This window comes from Ambystoma mexicanum, chromosome 8 (genome assembly GCF_040938575.1).
Source record: "Ambystoma mexicanum isolate Mex_15411 chromosome 8, UKY_AmexF1_1, whole genome shotgun sequence".
Lineage (NCBI taxonomy): Eukaryota > Metazoa > Chordata > Amphibia > Caudata > Ambystomatidae > Ambystoma > Ambystoma mexicanum.
In genome coordinates, this window is record NC_090929.1 from 947,601,068 (window position 1) to 947,623,460 (window position 22,393).

The following is a 22,393-nucleotide window of genomic DNA, read 5'->3' on the forward strand; positions in this document are numbered from 1 at the left end:
AAATGTAAAAATTGCAGAAACATACGAAGCATGAAGATTGAGACTAGGAAGCAATGTAGAGACAATCACATGATACATTGAAGGCTAGAGAAGTGTGGTAGAGATGCAGAATGTGAGGTAAAACAGAAGAGGAATATAAGAGACAGTGGGAGTTGGAAAAGAAATGGATCCAGAGACAGAAGAAAGAACAATAAAGTAGGCGGTTAGCGAAACATTGGAAAAGGAAAATCTATAAATAGTATGAGGGGAAAAGTTATAAATAAAGCGGGAAATAAAGTATAAGGATTAGACAGAATGATACATAAAGATCAAGAGCAAATAGGAGAAGACTGGAGATCTAGAAAGAGTGGGATTGAGACAGCAAGAGAAAGGGAGAGCATGTGGTATAAAGAGTACACACAGAGGCAGACAAGTGTCAGAAGATTTAAGTGAGCACATTTATATTGGTGTCCAAATAAACAAACACCAGCTTTTAGTTGAAGGGCCTGGTCTTTATGCCAATCTACTTTCTCATGTAGCATAGAACTGGTATCTGGGAAAATAAGTAAAGTCACGAACCAACACTACAGGTTTGGTTAACAGCGCCTGATAGAGACTGACCAGAGTCCGAGAAAATATATCAGCAGCAGAGATGTTAAGTGCTAAAAAAGAAGGTGTTTACACATGCAAGGAATTGCAAACAATGGCAACATTACAAGCTGAAAAGAGTATGTGACCTCACTAGAGACTAAGAACTGGAGAGGTGTGGATACTCTTGTTTAGGGTTGACCGCAATAAGCGCTGTTTTGTTAACCGCCAACAGCCTAATCTACCCGTCTGAGGGGTTTACTTGCCAGTAGAGAGGAACGCTCACCCTTAATTTGAACATGTGTCCATTTAGGTTACCACTTGTATTAACTGTAAATGTCTCTACTGCCTAACAATGGGCTCTTTTGTACCCAAACCAACTACAAGTTTTGAACACGCCTACTCTGTTGTATTCACCTCCACCTTTCATGCAGCATAGTGAACTCAGCTTGCATCAGTAACTCAGGCTATTGTCTCACTGTTAATGGCTATGCATTACTCTACTCTGATAGCATTCTCCCAAGAAAGGCACCACATTGTCTTACCATTAACTAAAAGAAAGTCTAAAAGTTTTACCGTACTTGTTTGTCCACTCCATTTGCCTTACAGTCTGTTACCAACAACATTCACCTTTACACAGTTTATTCTCTACTACACCACTCTTGTCTCAGCTTGGCACCTGGTTTATAACGTATAAAGATGCCTAGGCAAATAAGCCAGCCCATGAGTGTATGGGTATATCTAGGAGAACACTGGCCCATCCTCAATTCTGATTTCTTTCAGACGGCTGCACACATACTCACCTGCTAGAGGTTTTTGTCAGCAAGCTGCTGCAAATTTAGGATCAGGCTTGGCCATACTGGCTCTGCCATGTGTCCCACCCTTATCTCTGGCTTCAGGTTTTGACTGCTGGGCATTCATCCTGGTCGGCTCTTAATCCTCCCTAGGACTGTTTCACCACAGTCTTCCAGAAATGATCCTCCTGGTCATGCTCTGGATAGGAAACTGCGACCGTCCAGAAGAGTGGTGGGACAACACTACCCAGCCTCTGCTGTTTGTCTGGGCATCCCCGGTCACCTCCACCATAGATTCCTTTGTGGGACTATTTTATGCTGCTTGAGCGTTGTTGCTGGATCACAGTGTTCCTGGTCTGTAAAGTGCGGAATTTCCTTCTGATGGATTCGAGGCGCATGCCATTGTAGCAGTGGTGAGCAATGTATAGGGTTTGGAAGTGGGACTTTATTTTAAATTAATGGCCAATGGAGTGCTGGGATGATGTGTTCACATCTTTTTCAGTCATCCTTAGTAGTAATCATGCTGATGCTTTTTGGAATCTGTAGTCTTGTTCTGTAAGTGCAAGGTAACGCTGTTGGTATAGTAGAGACTGGAAAGTTCCAATGAGATGATTGCCACGGTCCTGAGTGTGAAGGTCAGGTACAGCATAATGCAACGTACTTTGGAAGAAACAATTCCTTACAATTGCTTTAACCTGTGGCTCTAGTGCAAGGTTGCTGTCCACTGCGATTCTAAAATGTCTTACAGTAGAAGTTGGCAGAGGGCAACTGTTGAGGGCGGGCAAGTTTGTTTTTTGGGAGTTTGCCTCTGCAGATTTTCTTCATATTCTGCTTTTTTTCCTGGTGCAATTCGGGTAAACCATTTTGGAGACTGGTTTCTTTTTTGAGGTTTTTGAATGTCTTTTTGGTGCTATGCTGTACAGGGTTTGTTTAATGGAACAGTAACATTAAATCAGAGAAGGATTACTACACATTTAATGGGACTGTAGCTGTTATTCTCAGCATGGCTGCTGTACCTCTCAAGGGTCCGTTTTAGGAACATCCCAAGAGGGCTGATGTAACTTTATTGCTATAATACAAACACTTCCCATCTAGGCAGCGATATAGTAAAACACTACCGGCAATGCACTTTAGCACTTTTTTTTTTTTGTTCGAGAAAGTATCAAGGTAAATCCTACACAAATAAAATTCCTTGTTACCATATGCATGTGATCAACAAATGCAACCACAACGCATTCAGCTTCATGTCAATCCTGCATCTGCATACCACTGTCTCAAAACTCTTGAGAAGGGCAACAGAGGATGCTCACAAACTAGTACTTAATGGCAACTCTGTTACCTGCATCACTAACCTCTTCAATCTGCAAACTGAAAGTCATCAGCCAATGAGCCTGAAAAGAACCACCAGCAACACTAAGTATCATAACCTCAGCGTTACCTACTCCAACCTGCAAAAACATCCTACCTACTGGACAACTTGGTTCATATTTGCCAAGCCAGAAGGCCTCATGAACGAGTTGCATCCTTCTTGACCAGCTCTAGAAAGGATGGGGCCTATGCCATAGTCAAAAAAACACTGGCCCTCATAACTGAGCCGGTATCCTGGTGGTAATTCCACCAGGATACCGGCAAATGGTAATACCATTACCAGCACTCAGTCCAGTGGAATGTCCACCGAATTCCAGGTGACTGTGGTAACTCCCCCATTCCATGGAGTCACATTGGACTGCATGGGGCAGTGTGCCGGTATTAGCCTGTAATACTGGTGATTTTAACCAGTAAGGTGGTGTAATGACCCCCAGCTCTTAGCTGGTAGGCATTCCGTCCACCTTACTGGCAAACTCTTAGTTGGCCGGTGCGGTAACGTGCCAGTAAACTTTAATACCGGCACATTAAAAACACAATGGCCAATTTGTAATGAGGCCTTTAACTTTCACGTTGTGTACCCTCAGTTTGGCAAGGTGCAGGACCGATGAATGATTCAGGATTTCTAACAAAGCTTTCATGCTATCACAGAAGGCTTTCCTCCTCAGTCAAGACTATGGAACATCACCATATAATTAACCACATATATGAGCTCATATAGTGTAGTCACCCTCAGTATACCTACCTTTGGTTCTGCATCCCTCAATATAACTTATTGTTTCACCCCTACCCCATCACATGACCTTGCTGGCGTTGAGGCATAGATCACTGGAGGCACACCAGGACTGGATGACAGATAGGCAGTCAGGAATGATGAAGGAAGTAAGGAGAGGATCAGAGGGAAGTTTGAAGACACTAACAGTAAGGGGAGAAAGTGGAAATTAGGTGTACAAGCGGAGCAAGATCGACGTTAAAGAGCCAGGGAGAAAGGTTGGAACCCTGGGGAATGCCACAGGTGGAGATAGAGGTAGGAGAGGAGAAAGAGCCCAGGATAACCTGGGAGGGACGGTCGGCGAGGAAGGAGGTCTGGCAGTCCAGTGCGGGCCCCGAGATACCAAAGGTATCGTGATGCCGTTTTAGGAGGATGGAGTGGTTAAACTAAGTGAGCTAAAATCCCCATCGACTTGTGGCGGTTGCAGGAGTGTGGTCTTAGTTTAGAGTAACGCTACTCCATAGCCTCTTGGGGGCATTAGTGTGTTAATGTCCACCAATTAACTAATAACAATTAACCAACTAAATTAGCATAGGATCAGCATTGCTTGCCTGCCGGGAGCTTCGAATTGTATAACTGATAGACACTTCCTCTGGGTTTCTCCTAACCAGGATCGATTTTTCTCATTGACTGTTGAACATGCATCTCAGGAGAGGTGCTGTGCGGTTGACATTGCCGTTAATGTCTCGGCCCAATCTGGCTCCTATTTCCGACCGGGAAATGTTGATGGCCGTTTCATTCCCTTTGCCGCCCTCTCCTATAGTAGCCTTGGAAGATGGGATTGATAATTCTAATCAGGTAGTTCAGTCCGACTCATCTAGTCTTCCAAACCACCAAGAGGTTAACCTTGTGAATGGATGCAGCTTTGTTTCCAGATTCAACAGCGCCTGTCTTCCTTTCAACCCAGGTAAAATCACTACATTTTATTCAGTGATTGAAAAGACATACTTGCATGGAACCAGTTATACTTGAAGTCCAGTTGTCCCCCGTTTAATTGACTATGTGAATATAAACACAACCACATTTATAGATGACTATTAGTATGACAGACACCCACACCACTCCTGCTCCATCCCCGTGCTCCAGGCATCATTCTGATTCATCATGCTCAGCTTTTAATTCTACTCCAGCTTTTGTTCCTCCACAGAGACTTTCAAGGCCTTAAGGGGAGTATGGATTAATCTATATGCAATGCTTTGTTAGTAATCAACCAAGTCCCCTGTGTACTAGTATCACTTTACGAAGGACTGAAAACAGAAATTAAATCACACTCTGCTTTTTTGGAGTCTTAATTGTTTAAGTTTGAAAACGTCAAATTGCATATTGTTGCTTAAAATTTTGTATCCAATTATGTGCAGCCGAATGTTGAACCGAATGAAGTGGCCAACTCCTCTAGACTCTTCAGTGGTTGTAGTTTGCCACACATTTGAGTCTGGAGGACACCAGGGTGGTGATGACTTCAGTGGGTAATCATAGTCTTAATTTCTATCAATTCTCAATTACCACCAAAAGATTTATTAGGTTTAACATCAAAAGGTGACACTATCGTGGTGAGTGTCTGTAATTCCCACTAATAATGTTGGTAGACAACCTGAAAACATGAAGCAGTCCAAAATTCAAGTGATGACAAACTCCCACAGAAAAGTCTTCATTGTGTTTTGCAAGTCCAGGTGTGCCTTCGAAGACTGGATACGAGTACTCTTATTTTGTTATCCAGCATTTCCACTTTCTACTTCAGATGCACAATTGACCCTGAGCTTTGATAAAAGCCATCAGCCCTTCACCTTGGCTTCGATGTGGTTCAATTTTTTTTGTACACAGCTTCCAAGAGAGCAATCGGAGCCCGCTCCCCTTCGTCAATTCAGACACATCATCCTCTACCAACTACCCATTTTCCAGGGTAATGGATTTACACTTAGCGATGGGAGCAAAAATCTCTTTCATGGAATCTCCTCTCCATTTCTACTCCTTGGTTTGCATCTTGTGCACAAATTCGATAACCCTCACTGGTACACTCCTTTTAGGACTTCTGAATTGAGTAAAAGCGGGCCTTATGTAGACTGAGACCCACCAGAAACAGAGACCCTGCAGAGGGGTACCAGAACTAGCCAGTTGAATTCTCTGTACCTCATTTTTAGTTTCCCGCATTTAGATCAGACACTTCGCATCCACAGTCCAAAACTCAATTATCTGTATTCATGGAAACATTTTATGTACACTCCTGGTTGACTGAGTATTCAGCTCCACCAATATAGTTTACCCCAGCCGGCTTCCCACTACTGTGCATGGCCAGCTGAAGATCTCCCAGCCCGATCCCATTATAGCATGCACCAGTTTTCCAGATCGAGTAGGCTACATCTAGTAGAAGGCTACATCCTTTGACAGTGTTCTTTCCTTATTGCCCCATAGGGCATAAGGCATTGCCTCCATCACCAGAGTCTTATAGCATATTGTTGCACACTGTTGTGTCTCTGGCTATACAGACACACACCAAAGACCCAAGGCAGTGACCATGATTGCAGATCATTGGGCCCCATCTTCTCAGCCTATCCAGCATCCATAGACTCTCCATTCCTTCCCAGATGGTTTTGGCTCTCGAAGCAGCAATGGTCAGCGGTCTGGATTTTCATAGATCCGAGATCTGGCAAAATATGTCTCCCCGGATCTGGGAAATCCATGTATGCCCTTCAAGGCTTTTAATGCCTTTACCTAGTTTTTGTTGTTGTCAAAGCCAGGACTTGAACACTGGTCTGCAGATGAAAGTCGAGAGACTTCCCCACTAGAACATCTTGTCAGGATATATGCGAATAGCTCCATTAGTAGTGCATACTGCAGAAAATATTTAAGCACCATTTGCAGGTTTATAAATGTGTGCACCTACTTGCAGCATCTTAGAAAAAATATTCTCTTTTGGGTTATTTTCCAGGTGTTGATAACCAATTGATCGCCTGAAATTTAAATGTTTATGGGGGAACGGCTTAGAAAATTCTCCCACGTGCAGCAACTCCCTGATGTGCCACACCCTACCCCCTTTGCCCATTCACTGGTGGGATCCCAGAGTTAATAATTTCCATTTCCAGCACTGTCTCCAAGGGCATGCAGCCTTTAAAGCAGGGGCATGCATGTGTCAATCAGATGACTGTTTCCTTGCCTTGCATGAGTCTCTTGCAAGATCACAGAAGAAAGTCCAGGCGTGTCCGTTCTTCGCCATGAAGGGAGATACGCAAACAGGAGCTGTCCATAGCGTAGCACAGCACCCTTGCCCTATAAGAGCAGGTGTTTGGTAGAAGAACAAGTTACTTACCAACTGGTAACGTTCTTTCGATTGGATGTTCCTTCAACGTATTCCTCATCTTAGATGTATTCCATCCAGCTTTGCTGCTTTTTGGAAATTTTTTCTGCGTCGAGTCGATAGTCCCTCGAAGGCCTCCGTCGAGGGTGACGTAATCGGGTGTATAAGTAGCACGCGCGCCGCCTGTTGGCCTCAGTTCTGTTTCCCCCCCTTTTTTTGCCTGTGATGTTGTACTGTGTAGATTGTGCCGGCAGACACGTATCAGCCTTGCGAGATTTGAGATGGCAATAACCCGGAACAATCTACAGAGGGGTAGGTTGGGAGGGCGATGAGGAATATGTTGGAGGAACATCCAATCGAAAGTACGTTACCAGTTGTTAACGAACTTGTTCTTCGAGTGGATTGTGTCCTCCAACGTATTCCTCATCTTAGATAGACTCCCAAAGCAGTATTTTGTTCTTTCTCTGGAGGAGGGGTCAGATTTTTTCCCCATCAATGCCTTTAGATGGCGGAATAAAGCACTGCTTTTCCAAAAGTTAGCTCCCTAGACTGGGAAGCATCCAGGCTATAGAATTTTGAGAAGGTGTGAAGTGAAGACCAAGTTGCTGCTTCGCAAATGGACCTTATTGGGACACCTCTTTGAAGGGACGTGGAAGAGACGATGCCTCTGGTGGAATGAGCCCTTAACCCTTCTGGTGGGTCTTTTTGTGCTAGTCTGTAGCATTCTGAAATGCAAAGTATGATCCACCGTGAAATTGTCTGTTTTGTTACCGATTGACCCAGCTTCCTTCCTGATTAGCCTATAAACAACTGGTTGTCCACTCTAAGCCTTGAAAGTCTAGAGATGTAAAAGCTTAAAGCTCTTTTTGGATCCAGTCTGTGTAATCTTGAGGTGGAGGATAGAATGAGGGTGAAACAATTTTCTGACTTAAATGAAAATCAGATATTACTTTTGGTAAAAATGATGGTTTAACCCTCAATACAACCCTATCCTTATGGAACACAGTATAGGGTGGCCCAGAAGACAGTGCCTGCAATTCGCTCACTCTTCTTGCCGATGTTAGAGCAACTAAAAAGGCCGTTTTCCATATTAGTAATCTTAATGGACACGTGTGCATAGGCTCAAAAGGGGCACACATTAAGAATTTTAGGACTAAATTTAGATCGCAAATCGGTACTTGAAATGGGTAAGGAGGAAACACAGTGAGACCTTTTAAGAATTGTGTTATCAAAGGAATTTTGAAGTAGGAGCATTCTTCCGATGAGCGCTTGAAAATGGAAAGCGCTGCAAGGTAACCTTTTATTGTTCCGATATTCAGACCTCTATGTGCTAGGGTCAGAAGGAAAGATAGTACTTCCGGAATAGAACATAGAAAAGGATCGACATTCTTTTCCCTGCACCAGTTGCAAAACTTTTTCCAACGGCAACGGTATAGAGACTTTGTTGCTGGCCTTCTTGCCGAAAGCAACACCTCCATAACATCATCTGGAAGGTTCCAATCCCTGTATCTCAGCCTTTCAGATACCAAGCATGAAGGTTGAGTGTTCGGACCTCTGGGTGGAGAACCTGATCTTCCATTTGAGGTAGAAGGTTCTCTCTCTGAGGAAGACGTACCGGAGGACAGATGGACATATCTGGAAGGTCTGGATACCACGTTCTCCTGGCCCAATCCGGGGCAATAAAGATCATGCGGTTCCCGAAGCGTCTCAGTCTCCCGATGACCTGAGGAATGACGGGAATCGGAGGGAACGCGTACAAAAGTGGGAAATAACAATCCACCACGAATGCGTCCCGCAGGGCTACTCTCGGGGGCAATTCCCTTGAGCAATACCTTTCGCATTTTCGGTTGGTACTGGTTGCGAATAGGTCTACCTGGGGGGTTCCCCAAAGGGCGAAGATCTCTTGAATGACTTCCAGAGCCAGTTCCCATTCGTGGGACACCGTGCTCTGCCTGCTCAGAGCATCTGCCGTCATATTCTCTTCCCCAGCTAGATGAATTGCCGTTAAAGAGATTCCCTCCTTAATCGCCCAATACCAGAGCTGCATTGCCTCTTTGCACAGGGGTAGTGATCCCACACCTCATCCTTTGTTTAGGTAGTGCATGGCCACTGTGTTGGCCATCATTATCAGGACATTCTTTCCCCTGACGGATGGCAGGAAGGCCTTCAGCACTAGTCTGATTGCCCTCAGCTCTAAAAGGTTGATATGTAGTTTGGACTCCGATGGAGCCCAACGACCGTTGATTGTCAAATCGTTGGCATGAGCTCCCCGCCCCAGGAGTGAGGCGTCCGTCACTACTGTGATCTCCGGCCATGGTTGCCAAAAAGTTTCTCCTTTTAGGGTGTTCTCTGTACAGGTCCACCATAGAAGGTCTTGTCTGACCTTGTTCGGAATCTGAAGAAGATCCGTCATTTGACCCGAGAACTGGGACCACTGAGTCTTTAGAGCCCATTGAAGGGATCTCATCCTCAAGCGTGCCTCTGGCATCAGAAAGATGCAGGATGCCATGAGGCCGAGCAACCTTAAAAAGTCGTAAGCCTGGAGATTTTGGAATTTGGAAACCATTTGAAGAATGTCTTGAGCCTTCGTCTTGGGAGGCGAGCTCTTTCCCAAAGATGTGTCTAGTACAGCTCCTATGTACTGTAGCTGTTGGGAAGGTGTCATTTGTGACTTCTTGAAATTGAGGGAGAAGCCCAGTTTGTGGAGGAAGTGGCAGGTGACTTTCGGATGATCCAGTACTTGCTCGGCAGAACGCGCTCTGATAAACCAATCGTCCAGGTAGGGGTAGACATGAATCCCCCCTCTCCTGAGGTGCGCTGCCACCACTACCATTAACTTGGTGAAGACCCTCAGGGCAGAGGTCAACCCGAATGGCAGGACTCGAAACTGATAGTGTGAGTCGCCAACTACCAACCTCAAGTATTTTCTGTTTTTGAGATGAATCGGCACATGAAAATAAGCATCCTTGAGGTCCAACGACACCAACCAGTCCTGGAGTTAAAGGGCCTGAAGGATCTGAGAAAGGGTAACCATCTTGAATTTGTCTTTCCTGAGGAACTTGTTCAAGTTTCTTAAGTCCAAGATGGGTCTCAGTCCTCCGTCCTTTTTGGGGATCAAAAAATACAGGGAGTACCATCCCTTGTTCCTCTCCGCTGCAGGTACTGGTTCTATAGAACCTTTCTCCAGCAGGGTTAGAACTTCCTGCTGTATGAGCGGGTTTGAATACTTCAACGGGTGTCTCCCTGGTGGATTGCTCTGAGGTTGCTTTAGAAAAGGAAGGCAGTAGCCTTGGGCTATTATTTCTAGAGCCTAAACATCTGAAGTAATGGCTCGCCATTCTTGCAGATGCTGCGACAGGCTGCCTCCTACAGGTGTTTTGTGGTGCAAGTCCTCAAAGTGGTTTTGTGGCGGATGTTGCTGCCGCTGATGGCAGAGAGGCTGCAGCTGGAGCTGGCTTAGCACATTTTCCTCGTCCACCACGAGTGGCCTTTCTTTGGCCCCTTTGACTGGCCATTCCTCTCGTCTTTCCATATGAGGTGTAATAACGATAGGATCGTCCCCTCCATGATTGCCCTTGCGCACGAAAAGGCTGAGGTTGCCTAATAGCAGCTCCTAAAGATTTGGCCGCTGCTTTTGAGGTCTGCAACCTCTCAAGGCTCTCGTCAGCCTTGTTGCCAAAAAGGTGAGACTCGTCAAAAGGCATGTTCAGAAGGCGGTTCTGTACGTCCGGTGCAAAACCCGACTTCCGTAACCACGCAAATCTGCGCATTACTGTGCTAGTGCCCATGGACCTGCTTACACTATCCGCAGTGTCCAATCCAGATTGAAGGGATTCCTGCATGGCTTCCTTTCCATCTCTAACGATGGCTAGGAAACCTTCCCTTTCTTCCCCTTCTGGTATGTGCTCCGCCGCCATTGCGATGCACTCCCACAGACTGTACAAACATTTTGCCAAGGAACATGTGGAGTTGGCAGATTTTAATGCCATGCTCCCGGCTGAAAATACCTTCTGTGCCCAACCATTCACATGCTTATCTTCCCTGTCTGGAGGGATAGACGGGTACGCAAGTTTGTTGGACGCTGTGGCTGCCTGTATGACCAGACTCTCGGTAGTTGGATGTTTTGACAGATAGCCGGGGTCGCTACTGGCTGGGTGGTATTTTGATGTGAGGGACTTATTTACCAGAGGAATAGAATCCGGAGTTTCCCAATTCTTGGCCACCCTGTTTTGTAAGGCTACATGAAAAGGTAGTACTGGGTCTTCAGTGGGACCATGGTCCAATATGTCTGTTAAATCGTCTTGGACGAATTGGGCTGGTGGTCTAGCCCATCCCAAGTAATCTACCACCTTGGTCATTAACTGACGGTAAGATGGACTGGCATGTTCTCCTGGATCTGGTCTACCAAAGTAATTCTCAGGAGAAGTGTCAATGCCACTTGCATTATGTAAAGACTCCACCAAATCCCTCATTCTGCTTTCCTCTGAGAGCAAGCATTCTGGGACATTTGGAATGCCATATTCCAATCCAAAAGGTACATTTTCCTCCTCAGATCTCTCATGTTCCTCAAAAATTGAGGTCAAGGATTTGAAAAACTCCTTCCTAGGGAGAGGCTTGAAAACCTTCTCTGGGAGAGGAGGAGGAAGAGTTGTAGTACCAGGCTCTGAAGAAATGACATGTTTTGTAACTTTCTCCTTCTCTTTTTCTGGTTTCCCAGGCTTGGTTGGAGCCTTTGGCGCCGAGGGTTTCGGCGTCGACATCGATAAAGGCATCGATGACATAGTGGTTGTCGACAGGGTCGGCTTCGAGGCAGTCTTCGACGATTTTCCCTTCGAGGTGTGATAGGTCTCGGACGGCGTCGGTGACCTCGAGCGGTCGACTCGACTGTTAAATCGCTTGGCGTCCTGGAAGGTTCCCTAGCCTTCCTTTTACGATCACCCGGGCTCGAGGGCGCGCAAGTGTCGGGGCGATGATGCTCCGGGGCCGGCTTCCGAAGAAGGCGCGGACCGAGGCTTCGCCTTCTCAAACACCTCCATTATTTTGACCCTGAATGCTCCCCACTTTCGGAAGACTAATGTTTCGTGGGGCATTTCATCCTTTTCGGAGACTCGTCTGACGACGAGGTGGAGGGAGACCTGTGGCGTCGTTTCTTCGATTTTTTCGACAAAGACGACGAGTGATGAGATTCGCTTCGGGATCTAGATCGATGCCTTTCGCGTCGAGGAGATTTCTCCTCATGGGGTCTCGACTCGACGCTAGAGGCTTTTCGATCCTTCCGACCTACCTGTAGCTTTCCTCCCCTTTTCTCGCAAGGCCTTCCCCGTCATCGCCTGACACTTCGAACAGCCCTCCATGTCGTGGCCTTCTCCGAGGAACCCAAACACTTGCGGTGCGGGTCCGTGATCGACATTTTTGAGCCGCAAGACTTGCATTTCTTGAAACCCGATCTCGGGGTCGTGGTCGGCATCGATGATGAGGACATATTTCTTGTTTATATTATATTTCTTCACAGAACTCGAGGCGCGCCGAATAGTCCAGTAGCGAGGCTCTGCCTCTCCAGGATGACTAGAAGCCCAAACAGCGCTTCTTTCCACATCTTCAGTGGGGGCAGGATCACAGCTCCTGCTCGAAGGCCTATTCTCTTTAAAGCCCCTGACTGTGCTTTAATTGCCAGACCCAGAGAAGAGTGCCCCTTTGTTGCCAGGACTCTTAGGATTCTCCATGAAAAACTGACTAGAGAACCTTCTTCATCCCAGGACACCAAGGAAGCGCTCTGGTTCCATCGTCCCAACTGGGCAGACCTGGAGTCTTGGGCAGCCTCTATTTCTGCAAGCGCACTGCCAAACTTGGCTTTCCCGGTCCTTCTTTAGTGGCTGGTTAATCTCCGGTGTAACTTCTTTAACATTTCTGCAACATTGTTCTTCGTTGGAGTCTCTCCGAGCTGACAACATCCTCAGAAGCAGCGTCCTATGCTCGAGGTCTATGTGGAGACCCCCAGCATCTCCAGTAACCACTGCAGAATCATCTCAGAGTATGATCTCCCCCGACCTGGGCATCAATGGATCGCAAATAATCGTTCTTCTCACGGGTCTTCTGGTCCCTCTTGCACTGCCAACCCATTGCCAGATCCCTCAATTGTCGCTGAACAAAGTGCACAGTAACCACATCTGAAAGCTGTTGAATGCCTGTTCCGGAACTGCTTTTTTTAGTCCCAGGGTATTGCTATCCTGACTCTCTAGCAATGTTGAGGCCAGGACCAGCAGAGGGCAGCGATCCCATGTGCAGCGTGGCTCCAGAGCCTCCCTGAGGGAGCTGGATCCTTGGACAGAGGACCCTGTGAGAATGGCCCCCGGCGGGCTGAAGCGGAGCTGCTTCCCCCGGGGCCCGCGAGAAGGTGAGGCAATGGCACCAGCAGCCGCCCCCTGGGAGGATCCATGGCACCGGCGGGTACTGGTGATAAGTGACCAGTCAAGAAATAGCAGATCAGCAATGATTCTCACAGAAAACCTGGCCTGGGACCCTTCTCATGTGGCCAGGGAAAGGCAGACTTTCGGAGCCGGACCCTGGGGGTGGTGTTCAGCGGGACGATCACATGAGAGGGGAAGCAGGTCAGGAGGAATAGGAAACCCCCTTATTCAACTACCTACTTTTTTAATGGCTTATTGTAAAAACAGAAGAAATTATAAAACCTGACTTTGCCATTAGGGACTTCACGTCCCATAATTCCGTAAGTACTGGGACGAAGAAGATAAATGCAAGGGCTGAGTTATCAACTTCACCTGCCATTACTACTGAACCAGGGATCTGGCAAAATTGGAGCTTGAAACCGTGATTTTGTCGAGTTACCTTTCAATAAGAGACTTGATAAGCCTTTGTGTGACACAACATTATTAGTGGGAATTACAGACTGTCACCACAATCGGGTCACCTTTTGATGTTAAAGCTAATAAATCTTTCGGTGGTAATTGAGAATTGATAGAAATTAAAAGACTACGATAACCCACTCAAGTCATCACTAGCCTACTGTGCTCCAGACTCAAATGTGTGGCAAACTACCCACTGAAGAGTCCAGGGGAGTTGGCCACTTATTTTCAACTAAAGAGTGTGCCGCTTCATTCGGTTCAACATTTCGCTGCCCATAACTGGATACAAAATTTTAAGCAACATTATGCAATTTGACGTTTTCAAACTTAAACAATAAAGACTCCAAAAAAGCAGAGTGTGATTTAATTTCTGTTTTCAATCCTTCATAAAGCGATACTAGTACACAGAGGACTTGGTTGATTTCTAACAAAGCATCGCATATAGATGAATCCATATTCCCCTTAAGGGTTTGAAAGGCAGCTGAAAGTCTCTGGGGGAACAAAAGCTGGAGTAGAATTAAAAGTAGAGAATGATGCCTGAAGCACGGGGATGGAGCAGGAGGGGTGTCCGTCATACTAATAGAGTCATCCATAAATGTGGTTGCGTTTATATTAACATCGTCAATTAAACGGTGGACAACTGGACTGCAGGTATAACTGGTTCCATGCAAGTATGTCTTTTCAATCACTGAATAAAATGCAGTGATTTTACCAGGGTTGGGAGACAGGCGCTGTTGGATCGGGAAACAAAGCCGCATCCAGTGCTCCAGATAAGATTTTGAGGTGGGAGTATTTTACGCATGATTTTTCAAACTAGAGATTAAATGCAATTTCAAGAGAGTAAAAATGAGTTTTGTCCTCTGAAAGAGAGTAAAACTTATCCAACACATACACCCAATGCATACGTAAAATCAGACCCATAGACCAAAAGCGTTGTAGATCAAAGTTGTCTGGCTTGTGCAGAGCACTTCACTCTACATGCAAACGGCACATCCCGTCTGGGCACATAGTAACAGCACATCACTCCACTTGATAATGGCATATATCCTCCCTGAACATGCTAGCTACGCATCTCCTCTTGACACATACTAATGAGTATGCCACGTACTCTGTGCACATGGTAAAGGCACATCTACTTTCAGCATTTTCAGAGATGTGCTGTTAGCATTTGAAGAGCAAATTTGTTTCATTTGCATGTGTAAATTGCACCTTTACACTGTGCGCATGTTAACAGCACATCTCTATGCATATGCTAATGGCAGACATTGTTTTCACGTATTGATAGAACATGTTCCGTTTAGAGAGCCTATTTGTACACATTGACAGGACATCTCTCTACCCACAGTGACCTCCAATCTCTTCTATGCGCATGCTATTGGCACATCTCTTCTCGTCTGCTAATGGTGCATCTTCTCTGCGCACATACTGGTGGGACAACTCTCTGTACAACTGCGTGCATGTGCACAGAGGAGATGTGCATGCTAACATGCCTTCTACGCACATGCTAATGGGACGTACCATCTCTGCACATGCTAACTGCACATCCCATCCCTGAACGTACGTTTTTCTGCATGCGCCAGTGGCACATGGCCTCCCTGCATGTGCTATTGGCAAATATATTCAGTTCAGGCTAATGGAAACGTTCATCCCTGCATGGGGTAACGGCCCATCCCTCGTGGTATAGCCCAACAGCATGCGCACATCTTACTACAGCCAGCATAACTTTATAAATTATACATTACAGAGCAGGTTTACAACAGGCAGCAAGTAAAGGAATAATTGCAGATGTGTTGGCGCCTGCCCCTTTATTTCAGCACCTTGAGGGGAGAGGTGGGGGTGGCTGGTGGCTTGTGAGAGTAAGCCGACCTACCTGACCTCTCTCCCATGCAGGGGCACAACAAAACTTACATTTCGGGGGGCAGGAGGGGGGAATTAAGACGTGATGGGAGGGGCCACTTCAGAAAATAGGCAGGGCAAACTTGGAGGCTTTGCTCCCTCTGTTCTACCCAACTCCTCCCATTGTCTGGTGTGGGGAACAACTATTGAATAATGTATTTTAAAGCGCAATATGCAGAGAGGTGATGGAAGACTTTCAAGAAAGTAACAGCTTTACAGCTTTAAAGTTTTACTGCATTTGCTCAAGTACATTTTTCTAAGCACACACAGTAAAACTTTAACACCGCCAGTTTGGGGGAAAGATTTCCCTCACCTCCCTGCCTATCAAAATGCAAGTGCGCACATCCAGGGGTGCACCTAGGTTAAAATGTAGGCTGGGGCTAACCCTTCAAATGTTGGGAGAGGCACTAACTTCAGAGACTGGAGGAATGGCAAACTTACTTGTGTAGGGGCATCTCACTTCATTACTCATTGTAAGGAACAAGTTACCTACCTGTAACTGTTGTTCTCCAGCATGGGTCTGGCATGGATTCACATGCTCATGAATATTCCCCGTCGTCAGGCTGGGAATCCTCGGTAAAGAAAAAATCAGTATCAGTTTCGTTTCTGATCGGTCTTTCTTAGTAGTAACCAATCACTGATCTCTGGGTTATACTGCCCCCAGCCAATGACTGCCCTCTCCCTAAGCCCCGCCTCTGGCAGCCATCCTCAGATTTGGTAGCACGCCAAGTGGCAGTATGACCAAGTGAAGAGCCGCAGAGGGGTAGGTGAGAGGGTTCGTATGTGAATCCATGCCAGACCCATGCTGGAGAACAACAGTTACAGGTAAGTAACCTGTTCCTTCTCCAGCATGGGGTCTGGCATGGATTCACATGCTCATGAATAAAAGAATACATAGCAGTATACACATGCACAACCACAGGAGGTGGCAACAGGCTCAACATTAAGCAATACAACAACTCAACATTAAGCATCTCTTACCTCCTCACTAGGCTCACCTTAAGCGAACAGGTTGCGCAGCACTGCTTGGCCGACCCTGGACTCGTCCCTGCAGTCCCGATCGACGCAGTAGAATCTTGTGAAGGTGTGCGTCGACCTCCACGTAGCAGCCCTGCAGATGTCCAGCAGGGGCACACCAGACAGGAACGCTGTGGTAGCAGCGATCGCTCTGGTCGAATGGGCTCTCTGACGGCCGGGCAGCGGTCGGTTTGCCAACCGGTGACAGTGCATGATGCAGCCGGAGAGCCATCTGGAAATAGAAGTCTTCGAGAGAGCCTTCCCTTGATTCACAGACCCAAAGTTCACAAACAGTTGTGACGTCTTCCGAAAACTCTTCGTGCGGTCCACGTAGAACTTCAGCGCTCTAGCTACATCCAGTGAGTGCAAAGTCCTCTCGGCCGGCGTCGAAGGCGACGGGAAGAAAACTGGTAACACCAAGGGCTCATTGAGGTGGAAGTCCGACGGCACCGTGGCCATGAAGGAGGGGTGCGTTCTCAGCACCACCCTCGTGTCATGAAAAGTCAAGTATGGAGGCTTGCAAGATAGGACCTGGATCTCTCCCACTCGTCGTGCGGAGGTGATGGCCACGAGGAACGCTGTCTTCCATGACAGGAACTTCAAAGGCGCCAAATGCATAGGCTCGAATGGGGCCCCCATGAGCCTGGACAGCACCACATTAAGCTCCCACGCCAGGGCAGGAGCCTTCACCGGCGGGAATGATCGGAATAGTCCCTTCATAAATTCCTTCACCAGGCAATGAGACCACAAGGACGCCCGTCCCGTAGTCCTGGTATATCGGGAGATGGCAGCCAGATGTATTTTGATGGAGGCGTGAGCCAGTCCAGCTTTGGCCAGCGACAGTAGGTACGGCAGCACTTGAGGGGCTGTAATCCGCAGAGGATTAATCTTCTGTGCACGGTACCAACAGAGAACCTCTTCCATTTATGAACGCAACACTTGAGAGTTGAGGACGCCCTGGCCTTTGCAAGAACCTCTCTGCAATCAGCCGGTATATCGTACCCTCCAAACTCTAGTGCTGCAGGAGCCAGGCCTGCAAGTTCAGCGACTGTGGGTCGTGATGGAGAATGGCGCCTCCTTCTCTGGAGAGAAGATCTGCGTCCGCCGGCAGCTTGACTGGTGGGGACGTTGACAAGTCCAGAAGGTCCGGGAACCAGATCTGCCTCAGCCATGCCGGTGCGACGAGGATCATCCTGCACCTGGACTTCTTGAGCTGGTTGATGAGGCGGAGCAGCAACGGCAACGGAGGGAACGCGTATAGAAACAGACCGTCCCAGGGGAACGAGAAAGCATCGCCCATGCTCCTCGGCTGTGGGAACCTGCTGGCGAACCTCTGGCACTTGGAGTTCGTCGCCGTCGTGAACAGGTCGATCTGGGGTTTGCCCCATCGTTGGAAGAGTCGATCCACTTGATCCTGGCGCAGTTCCCACTCGTGGCACGAGCGCAGCTCCCTGCTGAGTGAGTCGGCGATGGTGTTTTTTATTCCTGCCAGGTGGAAGGGAACCAGAAACATCCCCTGGGCGATGGCCCAGTGCCACAGATCCTGGGCCTCCTTGGATAGGGCTGGGGATCTGGTGCCTCCCTGCTTCCGTATGTAGAACATTGTGGTGGTGTTGTCGGTGAAGATCCTCACCACCTTGTCCTTGAGGGACGGAAGGAACGACTTGAGAGCCCAGAACACTGCTCGGAGCTCCAGAATGTTGATGTGGAGGGACCCCTCCTCCGGGAGCCAAAGGCCACTTGCGTGTAGGTCTCCAGTGTGCCCCCCCCCAACCCTCCAGAGAGGCGTCCGTCGTCACTGTCTCCTGAAACGCCGGGATTTGAAAGCCCGTGCCTGTCGTGAGGTGAGCACGGATGCCCCACCATAGGATCGCCCGACAGAACTCCTCGTCGAGAGGGATCCTGTCCTCGAAGCAGCCCGTCGCCTGAAGCCAGCGGGCGTTGAGGAACTCCTGTAGCGGAGTCATTCGAAGTCTGCAAAGGGGTACAAGATAGACGCATGAGGACATCATCCCGAGGAGGGACTTGATGGACCTCACCCTGGCCACGTCCGTGGCTACCAGGCGCCGCACCTTGCCCAGGATGGTCTTGGTCCTCTCCTCTGAAGGGGAGGTCAATTGCCCCACTGTATCGAGCTTCGCTCCCAGAAACAGTGCTATTTGCGATGGAACCAGGTGGGATTTGGAGTAGATGATGGTGAACCCCAGCTCCGTGAGCAACCGGACGGTCCTCGCTGTGTGTTCGACGGCGAGTTCCCTTGTCCTTGCCCGGATTAGCCAGTCGTCCAGGTAGGGGTAGACGTGGATCCACTGCAGGCGCAGCCGGGCCGCCACTGGTGCCAGGCACTTGGTGAAAACCCTGGGTGCCGACTTTAATCCGAACGGTAGGGCTCTGAATTGGTAGTGGCGTCCCTGAACCACGAACCTGAGGAACTTCCTGTGCCTTTTTAGAATAGGGATGTGGAAGTAAGCATTCTTCAGGTCCAAAGACGATAGGAAGTCGCCTTCCTCCAGCTGTCCCAGCACGTGCTGGATGGTGACCATCCTGAATTTCTGCGCCTTGATGTACTTGTTTAAGCGACGCAGGTCCAGGATGGGGCGCCAACCGCCTGTCTTCTTCCTGACGAGGAAGTACCTTGAGTACACTCCGAAGCCCCGCAGCCTTCTGGGGACGAGCTCGATGGCACCTTTCTTGAGCATCGCCCTTGCCTCCAACAGCAGTTGAGGGACGTGATTCTCCTTCCTGGCAACGGGAGGAATGCGAGGGCACTTCTTTTGGAATTCCAGCGAGTGCCCGTTGGCCAGGGTGTCCAACACCCAACGGTCGGTGGAGATGGACTCCCACACGCTGACTAACTTCGTCAGCCGGCCTCCCACCGGGATGCTTCGGTGGGGGCCCGACAACACGGCCGGGTCAGTCTTGCTTCGAGGCGGCCTTGCCGACGACGGCGGGATCCCCTTGCTTGCCGCGACCTCTGTAGGCCTCCTGGGAAGAGGAGCGGGCCGCCTGGCAGTAAGTGGAGGAGCCACCGCTGGAACCTTTGGAGGCACCCTGTCTGCCTCCGGAGCTCCGAAAGGGCAGTCGCTGTTGGAGCACCCCTAGGGCCGGGGCTGTCTCCGAGTCGGTCTTGATGGCCTGTAGAGACTCGTCCACCGCCTTACCAAAGTGGTTGTTGCCGTCGAACAGCATGTCCAACACCCTGGTCTGGACGTCCTGGCGAAAGTTTGTCGCCTTGAGCCACCCTCGTCGCCGGAGGCAAACTCCATTGCCCAGCTGGCGAAATCCGGTATCGGCAATGTCCATTGCCACCGTTATGGCATGATCCGACGCCACCTCGCCCTTCCTGCAGAATTTCTAAGGCCTCCGCCCTCTTGTCGTCAGATAGGAAGTCCAGCAGGGGAGCCTTGAACCAGAGCTCCCTGTCGTAGTTGTCCACGATCGCCAAGGCATTGGCCGCCTTAATCGTCGTCGCAGCCGACGAGATGACTCGTCGCCCCATGGAGTCCAACTTCTTGCCCTCGCTGTCCGGCGGCGAAGTGGAAGTCGAAGCCGCCGCACCCGCTGCCTTCTTCTTAGCCGCTGTTGAGACAACAGAGTCCGGCATGGGCTAGGCCTTGAGGCACAAGGGGGCAGCATCAGGGACTTGGTACTTCTTCTCGTACCTGTCCCTCTTGGCGGGTGTCGTGGAAGGGGGCTTGAGGACAGAAAGCCCCTCGTTGCAGATGTCGTCGAGCAAAGGCACCGCGAGGACCGTCTTCCTCTTGGCCTCTCGTCGTTGGTACAGAAACACTTCCTTTTTTTGTTCTTCAGGGCAGAGCTGGAAGAGCTCGGATGCCCTGGTTATCATGGCGTGGAAAGAGCCAATTTCGTCGGCTGGGGAAGCCTGCGGGGGGAGTGATGATGTTATGTCTGCTTTGTCATCGCTGCCGTCATCGTCCGTCCCCGTCGCTGTGTCCGTCGCCGTATCCTCTCTAGGGTCCGGCGAGGATGAGGGGTCCACAGGTCTCGCAGGCACAAAGGGCGGAGCGGGGTGGACTCTCCTCCGCTTGTTCGGAGGGCTTCCCGACGGGCCTGGTTCTGGATCCTCCGTCGGGGTCCGTGGTAATCTCGTCCTTATCTCGGTACATAAGGATTGGATTGCCAACAAAATGGCCACCGAGCTATCCTGGGGCTCGGGTAATGGCTGCGACGGACGGGATGGCCGCTCCACTGGGCCCTCTACGTCGCCATCGTCGATCACGTCAGCAGGGACCGCTCCCTGGGATCGAACCCTCTCGAACCTCTCGTTGAGGCCTATGAACCTCTCGTTGAGGCCTATGGACCTCTCGTTGAGACCCTTCTCGGTTTCCACCAGCTCCTCCTCAGAGGGGCTGATTCCGAGTCCGTAATGGCCACCGCCCCCATCCCCATCTTTTTCCGCCGGGGGCTTCACGGGGGTCTTGACGAAGGGCTGGAAAGAGGATACCCTCCGCGGTGGCAGGGATACTCTGGGCCCAGAGGCCGTTTCCACTGGCGTAGTCTCAGCCGGCTTCGCCGGGGTCGCAGCGACCACTTCGGTAGCGGCCTTTGCCGGCTGGATCAAGGCCCTCACCACCTTAGGTGGTCCTGGGCCTTCGCCTTGGGGGGAGGGTCAGCGCCTCGCTCCCCCTTCGAGATCCACCTGGTCCGCTCCATCGGCTTACCCGGGTTCTCGGACTTCCTCTTCCCCGAACCAGAGCGCTGGCTCGTGGTCGAACATGCCGGGGAAGTAGCGCCCTGCCTGGCAGCCGAATAGCCCGACCTTTCGGCGCTCCCGGTGCCCGCGGACTTGCGGTGCTTGACCTATTGGGCCCCCGTCGCCGGGGCACCCTCACAGGACTTAGAAGCCCGCTCAGACTTTTTCTTCGCCTTCTCACCTGCTGTGCCCTTCTCCAGCCAGGTGGCGAGGCGGGAACGACGATCTTGTTTGGTCCGTTCCGAAAGGTTCTCGCAGAACGCCCAGTCCTTCTCCACGTGCGTCTTGTCCTCATGAAGACAGTAGAGACATCGCGAGTGCTCGTCCTCCTTGAAAACGTTCTGCAATCCGCATCCAAGGCAGCACCTGAACAGCTTGGATCTGAGCGTCGAGCTTCCCTTGTCCTGGGCCATGTCCGTTGAGGTAGGCCGCAGATCTTCCGGAATCCTCCAAGAAGTGCAAACTTGACGAAAACTTCACCCTTGAGGGGCGTAGAAGAATTCCGAAACGGATACCCGTTGTCGGAAGTAGAAACGGTGGAGCTTGAGGCTCGATTAAACCGAAAAAAATGAGAAAATCTCTGAAAAAGCGTGAAAACGCAGCAAAAAACTCAAGAGCTAAACACGAGGACTCCCAACACTTGAGCGTGCGGTAAAAATCTGAGGATGGCTGCCAGAGGGGCTTAGGGAGAGGGCAGTCATTGGCTGGGGGCAGTATGACCCAGAGATCAGTGATTGGTTACTACTAAGAAAGACAGATCAGAAACGAAACTGATACTGATTTTTTCTTTACCGAGGATTCCCAGCCTTACGACGGGGAATATTCATGAGCATGTGAATCCATGCCAGACCCCATGCTGGAGAATAAGAATATTCTAGTGCAGCTTCAACGTTACAATCAGTTAACTGCTCTCTCCCTTGAGTTTAAAAGACCCACTTCTTGCAGAACCTGAAGGTCCGAGAAAGTGTGAAAATGGCAGATGTGTGCAATGAAAGACTCAATATCCTAGCATAACAGGGCACTGCAGAGTGTGGGGCAGTAGTGGCTCGGAGCAACAGAGGAGAAAATGTAATGTTGGTTCTACCACAGTCCACTATACTAGACTCACTGGTG

General features: G+C 49.3%; 1 protein-coding gene across 7 annotated transcripts in view; it reads right to left on the reverse strand.

The window, feature by feature from the left end:
• The window catches only part of PHC2 (polyhomeotic homolog 2), a 1,003,431-nt gene that overhangs the window by 170,769 nt on the left and 810,269 nt on the right, over positions 1 to 22,393 (reverse strand). The gene's annotated exons all lie outside the window — the stretch shown is intronic.